Genomic DNA, 10,444 nt, shown 5'->3' with positions numbered 1-10,444 from the left:
CTGGGATAAATATGGTTCCCTAGTGGATCTCATTGAACCCCGTAGGATCAGGAACCTTATCTACACCTGGACCTGGTGTAGATCCCAGTGTCCCAGATTTTGAGTTGATGCTGTGAAGGGGTGAGCTTTTCAGGAGGTCTTGGGAGGGGAGCATTTTGCAAAGCAGGGGAAGAGAAATCATCTATGGCCAGAGGGTAGCGTGCAGTTATTTTTAAATATGTTCACAAATCCTCCCACACTCCTCCCCTCTCTTAGGTGAATAATTCCCCTCCCATTGAGTGGGGACTGGATTTTAATGTGTCATGAACACAACATGTGAGAAAGGACAGTGTGTGCCTTCGAAATTAGGTCGGGAAAACCCCTGTGAACTCCTCCTTCCTTTCTCTTGTAAATCCCTCCTGTTGGGGGAATCCAGCCGCCCTGTCATATGAAGAGGCCACGTGGTAAGGAACAGAGGGCTCCTGGTAACACCCAGCCTGAACTTGACCGCCATATGAGTGGGCCACTTCGGACGTGGCTCCTCCAGCCCCAGACAAGGACTGAGTTGACTGGAGCCCCCATCACATCTTAACTGCAGCCCCACGGGGGACCGCGAGTCAGAGGCATGCAGTGGAGTCCTTCCCAGATTCCTGGCCCACAGAGAGTCTGTCTTAATACAAGCGTATTTATCTAAGTTGCTGTCTCATGGGTGATTTGCGATGCGGCAATCGGATACAATTAGACCCTTGGTAAGTATTTGGTGGCTGAAGTGTTTCCCCAGTAGTTGGCAGATGCCTCTGGAGATTTGCCAGGGTGCCCTCCACGTGGCAGACTTCCTGTGGACACTCCTGACTGCGTTCTTCCTAAAAGAATGTAGAGAATGGGGGGAGGGTATAGCTCAGTGGTAGAGCGTGTGCTTAGGATGCACGAGGTCCTGGATTCCATCCCCAGTCCCTCCATTAAATAAATAAATTAAATAAGTAAATAAACCTAATTACCTCTCCCCTCAAAGTTAAAACATAAAAGGATGTAGGAAATATTTACAGAGAATCTTCATGGGACACTTAACGGTTAACATCGATCCGCACCTGTCTAGTCTGTGTGCCCTTATTTGCTGTTTCTACAGTTGCATCCTGAGGATGAAGAGGTTGGGCTCTCACTCCCAGCTCCCCACGTGGACACACGACGTGGATCTGGCTGGCTGCCCTGTTCGGCGATGCGGCCCCGGTGCTGCTCATTCTGGGATGGGCACGAGAACCGGGTCTGCTCAGCCAGGGGTGAAACAGACCAGGGGGGAGGTCTGCGAAGAAGCCCCTCCCGTCCGCTGGAATTGAAACGAGAAGGATGCAGATGTGATACTGTCGGGGGGCGGGGGGTCCCCACACAGTAAGAGCCTGACTGAGGAAATGGGGATGGAGAAACAGAAAGAAGTCAAGTCCTCAGAAAGCCCTCAACCCAACTTGGCAATAAACCACAACAGCCCTTTTCGGGCACATGATCCAACGAACTGCGTATTTGGTTCAACAAAATTTGATCTGAGTTTTTGTGATGTGCAACCGAAAAAGTCTAATTAGTGGAGGGCGTGTGTGAGATCCATCAGACCCTGGCAGCCACTGCACCTGCCCACGTCTCCTCCACCTAAATCTTCACTGATGCTTCTCTGTCTTGGTTATTGCAGGTCACAGGGTCCCATTCAGGAAACACGCCACCTGCCGTCTTACAATCCCCGTAAATCCAATCCGTCAGGAACCTTTGGTCAGTGAGCTCTTTCTAGAAGCTGTGCCGTAGTCCAGGCACTATGGAAAGGTTTTTTTTCTTTTCTTTTCTTTTTCTATTTAAGAACCAGCTTTGTTCCACATTTCTAAACAAGAAGCCAGACGATTTTAATTTTCCACATGAACGCCCGTCCATCAGAAGACACACTGCCTAAGCCAGATTCACAAAGCGCTTCCCTGGCGCAGAGGAGACTTAAACATATCAACACCTTTTATGAGGCCTTTAGCAGCTATGGCCTCGCCCGGCTGAAATCAGAAACCTGGACAGAATTATTGCCGAGATACACTGGTGGGCGCTATTTCTGTGCCGGCATGGATTTATTTATATTTCTTTTCCGAGAATGAAAATAGCGAAGCACCTGCTAATGCCGTGGGCCAGGCTTCTGGGGTCCTGGAAGCCACAATTTATGGACAGGCCATATAATTACTAGCCTGTAGATGCATAAAGCCATCACTTTATTAGAAAGAGGGACATGAAAAGATCACCAGTCTGGAAATATGTTTTTCACCCTTCCTGTGAAGACCTTCAAAGAAACTTGGCCATGAGAAGAGAACATGCCTTTTAGGTGAAGTGCCTAAAAAAAACAGCAGTGTGTTACGGAATTCGGAAAAGCTCATTACCAGCCAACTGGCCCTTCAGATGGAGAAGCAACAGGAGTAGTGCTCTGTCACTGCTCAAAGACACCCCTCTTGCCATGTTGTCCACAACCTGGAAGGCTGACAAGGCACGAAGGCGCAGGGGTTAACAGCGCAGGCTCGGCTCACGGGAGGAACCCCGTCCCCATCACCCACGAGCTGGGTGACCTTGGGAAAGTTACTTACCCTCTCACTGCTCTGATTCCTTACCCATACATTTTTAAATGTATCTTTTTACTTTTTATACAATGTTTAAAGGTTATGCTTCATTCACAGTTGTCACAAAATACTGGCCCTAGTCCCACGTGGTACAGCACATCCTTGTGGTCCCTCTTACACTTGATAATTTGCACCTTCCCCTCCCCCACCCCAATTTGAGTAATAGCATTTCGTCTCTTAAAGTTCTGTTTGAGGCACAAATATGTCGGTACTGTTCATGCGCTTATAATAGTGTTTGGCCAATAATAAAATTTAGCTTTTAATACCCACTATCTCCATTGTAGACTGCTAAAGGCAGGAACCAAAACCATAGGATTCCACTTCTCTAGCACTCTGAGTTTGATAAGCATTACACTGCAGATAGTCAATGTTCAATGACTGTGGAATAAATGCATTCCATGAGAACCAAAGAAAACTTGGCTCATAGTATCAACGTGCTGGGACCCAAGTCTCCACCCAGTGAAAACCCATATATTAACTATAGAGGCTCCGTATTTCTTTGCTCACCTCCAGGGAGAAGGAATTCACAAATGCTCCGGCAAACGCTAAGCATGAAAGCTACTTACTCTGTCGCTGGGTCCTTCCTCCCCTCCTCCTTCCCTTTCTTCCAGCTTTTTTCAATGAAGACCTCTAGCGATCCAGGCACCCTGATAAGCAATGAGGAGTCCACTGGTTAATGTAATATCATGCTCGAGCTACGACGCTTCCAATCAAGCGGATGTTAAAACACACAGACAAACAGATACCTCCACATACGCACTGCAGGTCAAACATCGTGAAGCCCTTTTACAAACACGGTCTTAACTTTATTCTCCCCCAGTGGCGTTAACTGTGTGCATGATTCACACAGGGAAGATGTGACAATTCAATCATATAGGCTGAGCATAATAAAAAGAAAAAAAAGTAAAATCCAATAAATAAATAAACTGTCTGTGACTCTCCTTAAACCAGACTTCGACCTCTAAGGACCCAAGGAAATAAGCAACAGCCACGTGCAGAGGGAGAAAAGAAAATCAGTGCTTGGGTGTCGAGTTTTGGAGTCCAAGTGCTTGTGATGTAAGTTTTTTGTTTTTTCTTTTAACATTTTTTTTATTGAGTTATAGCCATTTTACAATGTTGTGTCAAATTCCAGTGTAGAGCACAATTTTTCAGTTATACATGAACATGCATATATTCATTGCCACATTCTTTTTCGCTGTGAGCTACCACAAGATCTTGTATATATTTCCCTGTGCTACACAGTGTAATCTTGTTTATCTATTCTGCATACGCCTGTCAGTATCTACAAATTTTGAAATCCCAGTCTGTCCCTTTCCACCTCCCGCCCGCTTGGCAACCGCAAGTTTGTATTCTATGTCTATGAGTCTGTTTCTGTTTTATATTTATGTTCTTTTTTTTTTTTAGATTCCACATATGAGCAATCTCATATGGTATTTTTCTTTCTCTTTCTGGCTTACTTCACTTAGAATGACATTCTCCAGGGACATTCATGTTGCTGCAAATGGCGTTATGTTGTCATTTTTATGGCTGAGTAGTATTCCATTGTATAAATATACCACCTCTTCTTTATCCAGTCATCTGTTGATGGACATTTAGGCTGTCTCCATGTCTTGGCTATTGTAAATAGTGCTGCTATGAACATTGGGATGCAGGTGTCATTCTGGAGTAGGGTTCCTTCTGAATATATGCCCAGGAGTGGGATTCCTGGGTCATATGGTAAGTCTATTCCTAGTCTTTTGAGGAAACTCCATACTATTTTCCACAGTGTCTGCACCAAACTGAATTCCCACCAGCAGTGTAGGAGGGCTCCCTTTTCTCCACAGCCTCTCCAGCATTTATCGTTTGTGGACTTCTGAATGATGGCTGTACTGACTGGTGTGAGGTGATACCTCATTGTAGTTTTGATTTGCATTTCTCTGACAATTAGTGATACTGAGCATTTTTTCATGTGCCTATTGATCATTTGTATGTCTTCCTTGGTGAATTGCTTGTTTAGGTCTTCTGCCCATTTTGGGATTGGGTTGTTTGTTTTTTTCTTATTAAGTCATATGAGCTGTTTATATATTCTGGAGAGCAAGCCTTTGTCGGTTTCATCATTTGCAAAAATTTTCTCCCATTCCTTAGGTTGTCGTTTAATTGAAGGACTTTCGAAGGTTCATTACAATTATCGGCAGTTTTGGCCAGAAGCACTCTGATTGAAAACCATCCTCTGTGGAAGGTACAAAACAGTGGACCATTACCATCTCCACCTCACACATAAGAAATTAAGGTGTCGAGAATTAACGTAACTTGCTAAAGGTTGAACAGCTAGAAAGCAATGAAGTCACATTTAAGCCAATGTCTAAAAAATTCAGCCATCAGTAAGATGCTGATTCTGAAACGTCTATTTCTTTATAATGAGCTGAAGTTGGTTTCCTTTTAGTTTCTACTTTAGAGATCCAGAAAGAAAGAACATCATCCACTCGGTGACCCTTTCAGTATAAAAAACAGCTCTGATGCACCCCCCTTCACACACCCTCTGGCCCCTTTTCTGTCCCCTCACACGTCTGAGGACTTGTAGTTCCTTCAGTTGTTTCTTCCGTCATCTGATTTCAAGGACCCTCAGCCCCATGACTGCTCTCTGGAAGAGCACTTTCCAACTTCCCAGCGTGACTTCTGTAACCTGGGATGAAGCGGAATTCCAGGGCAGAGTGAGGGCTGTTTGGGTTTTGCCCACTTTTTACGGAGACCAGCGTATGTTGACTTTCCACTTTCTACGCACTCTACTGATAGAAAGCACACAGCACAAGTGGAAAGGGAAATGACGTGTATCCCTCAGCCTTCGTGCGGGAGAGACAGGAGGGCCTGGTGGGGACTGAGGCCAACGGGAAGCCACCTTCTCTGGCTAATGGGGAGAGTCCCTGTTCAGTCCCGGGTGACGTCACCAGGCAGGGATGTGAGCCTAACTTGAGCTTTCCGAGAAAAGCAGAAATCCAGTTTTCTATTTGAAATTGCCCATCTCTAGATGTTGGCTTTCAAAGTTGTCTTGGTTCAAGGTGAGCCTCCTTCAAATGCCTTCACCCTGAACAGGAGAGGGAGAAAAACACCTGCCCCCAGCCCTGCGCACCCACAGTAAAGAAGCTTCACTTAGGCTCTTGTTTCTGCCTTAAAGATGGATTTCTGCCATGACCGAACCAAATCTAAGCTCAACTGCTGTAGAAGAGGAGGCGGATCATCTGCGGCAACAGAACTCAGAACTATGGTGGGTTTCCTAACATGAATGAATAGATTGGATGTAAGAGATTCTTTTGACCACTTGGAGGACAGATGATACTGAAAATTAAGTGCTTTTCCCAGATCTTTTAAGGGCAAAAGGAAAACTCCAACCAGTGTGTTAAAAACATCCAGAAACAGTAGATTTGGAGTTTAAGGAGACTGCTGAAAATAGCCCAACAGAGCTGGGGACGGGATTCTAGCAGACCGCCACACCTAGCCAAACAGGATCAGAGAAGAAACAAAAATTAAAACACGCCAACAAAAAGCAAAAGTGTGCTATAAGAAGTCTGCCAAACTATGGAATTTTTAACACTGGTTAATACTTGAAATTATTTTAGGTGATGCATAGATGAATTTGTCTGTTTCTGGCTTTGGGTTTTGTTTTGTTTTATTTTTAACATTTTAATATGTATGAAGAAATATAACACACACACACACACACACACACACACACAAAACTCATGTCTTCATGGATTGCAGATTTGGAGTGTGATTAAACTTAGGGTTTTTTTTTAAAAAAAAAAGTCTAAAAGGTGAATTAATTAACCATTTGCAACAACATGGATGGTCTGGGAGGGTATTATGCTTAATGAAATAAGTCTGAGAAAGATAAACGCCGTATGATACCACTTATGTGTAGAATCTAAAACGTGAAACAAACTGGTGATGCACAGAAAAGAGACAGACTCACAGATACAGAGAACAGACCGGTGGTGACCGGTGGGGAGAGGGCAGGACGGGGGGCGGGGAGTAAGAGACACAGACAACTGTGTATGAAGTGGACAAGCTGCAAGGACACGTTGTACAGCACAGGGAACACAGCCAACATTTCATAATAACTATAAACAGAGTGTAACATTAAAAATTGAGAATCACTATGTCATACACCTGAAACTTACATAATATTGTAGACCAACGCTACCTCAGTTAAAAAAAAAAAGGTGGATTAATTTAAAGACAAAATAAGAAATATGCAAAGGCCCAATGTCATGTGCAGTTATGTGCAAAATTGTGAAGGTGGTGTGTGAATGCACTTCAGAAAATGTAATCCCCTGAGAGAGGTTTTCTCTGCTCATGAGCAAAACGTCTACTCCAGCAGAGGCGGGGAAGGGGGCTCAAAGGAAGCAGCACCGCCTGGGGACCCTCCTCCTGGCCCCAGGTGAGTCCGTGCCATCACTGCCTCCCTCCTTAGTCTGGCCAGCTTGGTCTCCAGCCCTTCGGAGCCTGCGGATGCTCGGAACAGGACCGTGGACAGAAGAAGGGGAAGGAAACAGAGTCGATGGTTAGATCTATAGATAAACAGAGCCACGGACTGACAAAGAGAGAAAAGGGGCTGAAAGGTGCTTAGAGGCAGAGAGAGAGGGAAAGACAGAGACATGAGGCAGAAGGAAGCGGAGACAGAGGAGGGCACAGAACACACGAGGGTAAACTTGGGTCTCAAGCATCTGGGTTTCTCTGACCTGTGCCTCCCCTGGTTCCATCTGGCCTTCACACGCCCCCGCTCCAGTGCTTAATACTAATTACTTGAGGGCTTACCCTGAATTCCTTCCCTGTGCCTGAATCTCTTAGCACTGCAGCAAATTCTGCTTCATCACGACGGTACCCTGTTAATAGCGTTCCTTTGTTGTCTGAAGAAATCTTCTTATGCAGCTCGGGCTAAATTAAAGTTTAATAAAACATCAGGTTGCCACAGGACTAACAAGCAAGTGACAGCTGTTTAATTAAAATTTAAACCTGATGAGCACAGAGAGAAACGCTCCAGAGGGAAAGCACAAAACTGTTAAAAATCAAGCCTGAAATAAAGACTTTATTCCAATAAGTAGTGGGAACTGTGAATCGGCCGGTGTCATGTGGGGACCCAGTGGCTCGTCTTGGTTTGAGATCTCCAGCCCTCATACGGGCCCCATCTCTGTCTGCCTCTTGGCTGGACTGGGGGCCCCTTCCAGATAAAGAGTTGGTATAAATTAACTTTGTCAGTCAGAGTGCAGAAAAGGGCTTGAAACTGAGAGGATGTGTCAAAGCAGAACACAAAGTGTCACAGCAACCTCTCGTTTCTCACGGATTTGACTGAGATTGAGGCGTTAAGTGGAGGGGACTTGGGAGGAGGCCAAACCGTGCTAGTCCCTCCTTTAAACCTGGTCCTGCCACGGTGACCTGACACCTGATAGCTAAGATGCATCGTAGAAGGTGGTGAATAACCTTTAAGAAATCCGAGGAGTAACCTGCTGGAGAAGAGCAAAGAAAGGAAGACAAACAAAGCAGAGCAATGTCCTTCAGGGAAAATCTGACGGAGGATTCTGCTCGCTCTCATTCCCCGACAAGCCGTTTAAATTTCTTTCTTTTAAGTAAGAAAATAGCAAAGATACACCAATGGCTGGCCAACAGGGACATGAACACGTGCTCAGCATCACTCATCACCAAGGAAACGCACATCAAAACCGCACCGAGGTACCACCCCACGCCTGTCAGAACGGCTGTCATCGAAGAGACGACAAGTAACAGGTGTTTGCGAGGACGTGGAGAAAGGGGAGCCCTCCTGCACCACGGGCGGGAATGCAAACCACGGAGCCGCTGTGGAAAACAGCATGGCGGTCCCTCAGAGAATTCAAAATCGAACTGCCGTAGGATCCACTTCTGGGAATGTATCCAAAGGAAACGAACACACGAACTCAAAGATATATGCAGTCTTGTGTTCACAGCAGCATGGCTTATAATAGCTGATATGTGAAAGCAACCTAAGTGCCCACTGGTGGATGAATGGATAAAGAGTACATGTGGGGGTGTGCATTTACTCAGCTATAAAATGGAATATTACTCAGCTATAAAAAGAATGAAATCTCGCCATTTGCAACAGCATGGATGGAATTTGAAGGCATTATACCAGATGAAATAAGACAGAGAAAGACAAACACGGTGTGATTCCATATGTAGAATCTAAAAAACAAAACAAAACCTCAGGCTCATAGATACAGAGAACAGACTGGTGGTTGCCATAGATGGGGTGGTGGTGGGTGGAAGGAATGGGTGACGGAGTTTAAAAGGTAATAAACAAACAAAGAAACACGTAAATAAATAAATGTAACTATTAGGCTTTGAGAAATGAAATGTGTGCCTTTTCCCACTAACACTTTATATAGACTCAGGCAAGTATCAAATTCAAGGAAAAACCATCTCCAGCAGAGAAAAATCAAAGTACCTGTAATAAAAGAATGGATGGGTCAAATATTATCCCCAAATCTTAAAAGACTGCACACACTTCTTCAATAGAATAGATGTGCAGTTTGATTTTCTGGAATGGGTGAACCGTTGAACAGGATGAGGCATTTACATGATATAGAATAACCAGGCGACTTGCTTTTTAATAAGACTTTTAAAAAAAAGAAGAAGAAATCAAATAATAAGGAACAACATTCTTTGAAAATTAGGTGCTATATAAATTATATATTATTCTGTATTATAAATTATATAACTACTTCTTCCTCGTTGAACTCACCAAATGGAAACACGTGAAGTTAAGAGGAACCAGACATCAGAGGTTTTCTGAGGGAATTCGTCTAATGCCTCATTTGAACATAAGAATGATGATGACAATGATGACAGGTACTTTTTCCTGTCTGATAAATTATTCACCAGCTTCTCCTTCAGATAGAAAAGGTAAAGCAGTATTAATCCAGCCAGCCAGCTTCACGTATAAATCAGACGCTTCACCAAATTATTATAATTCAGAGAAATTCCGATGTGCTTTTCCAACATTTACACATCGTATTTTAGGACATAAATACATATTTATGGAACTGCTTGCTGCAGAGCTGTTTTCATTCTTCTGCATCACATCAAATCCAACCCTATCATTTCTTTTCTTAAGTCTTAGAGCAGTGCTGCCCCATAGAACTCTCTGCAGTAATGAAAATGTTCTATAATCTGCTTGTCAATGCAGAGTCCTGGCTGCTGAACACCTGACATGTGGCAAGAATGATTCAGAAATGAAAAATTGAAATCATTTAAATTTAAATAGCCACATGTGATCAGTGGCTATCGTCCCGGACAGTACCGGAAAAAACAAACAAACTAAAACCTCCATCTTTCTTATTCTTTAACAAAATAGGAGGAAGCTGTTTTTTGTTTAGTTGGTTGCTTGCTTGCTTGTTTGCTTTTTTGATTTCACATAAGAGTCTTAAAATGCAGGAGGAGCGACTGTCCCACGCAGCTGTCTCTTTTTCTGTAAAGGGGAGTCATGGTATTCGGCAACCTACAAACCCTTAGTAATCTGAAAGGCTTTACTCGAGTTGAGCTTTCAAAGAATCTGCCCTCAAGTAGGATGCTTGTCTGCCTTTACAAGAGAAAAAGACCTTTAATTCAGCAGTGTCCAAGAAGTCACCCTTTCCTCTTCCATACGGACCATCACATGCTCTTCTCTAAAAGAGGCCACCAGCTGGGACGCAGGGCCAACAGGAATGGAAGGTTTTAAATACCTTTGTTTCAGGGTGGGTGCCAGCTGCGCCGGTCTCTGCTAGAGACAGACATGAGAGGAAATATAACTAAATGGGAGCAGTTTGGCGATTTCTGCCAAGTGTGTAGCA

At 44.2% G+C, this 10,444-nt stretch overlaps 1 non-coding gene across 1 annotated transcript; it reads left to right on the top strand.

The window, feature by feature from the left end:
* Positions 1-865: 865 nt before the first annotated feature.
* TRNAP-AGG (transfer RNA proline (anticodon AGG)) lies at positions 866-938 on the top strand. The gene has a single exon. It is a non-coding gene; the product is annotated as a tRNA-Pro (tRNA).
* The last annotated feature ends 9,506 nt before the right edge of the window (positions 939-10,444 follow it).

This window comes from Camelus dromedarius, chromosome 31, assembly GCF_036321535.1.
Source record: "Camelus dromedarius isolate mCamDro1 chromosome 31, mCamDro1.pat, whole genome shotgun sequence".
NCBI classification, from domain to species: Eukaryota; Metazoa; Chordata; class Mammalia; order Artiodactyla; family Camelidae; genus Camelus; species Camelus dromedarius.
Note: the sequence above shows the minus strand (reverse complement) of the source record. Positions and strands in the feature narration are given on the sequence as shown.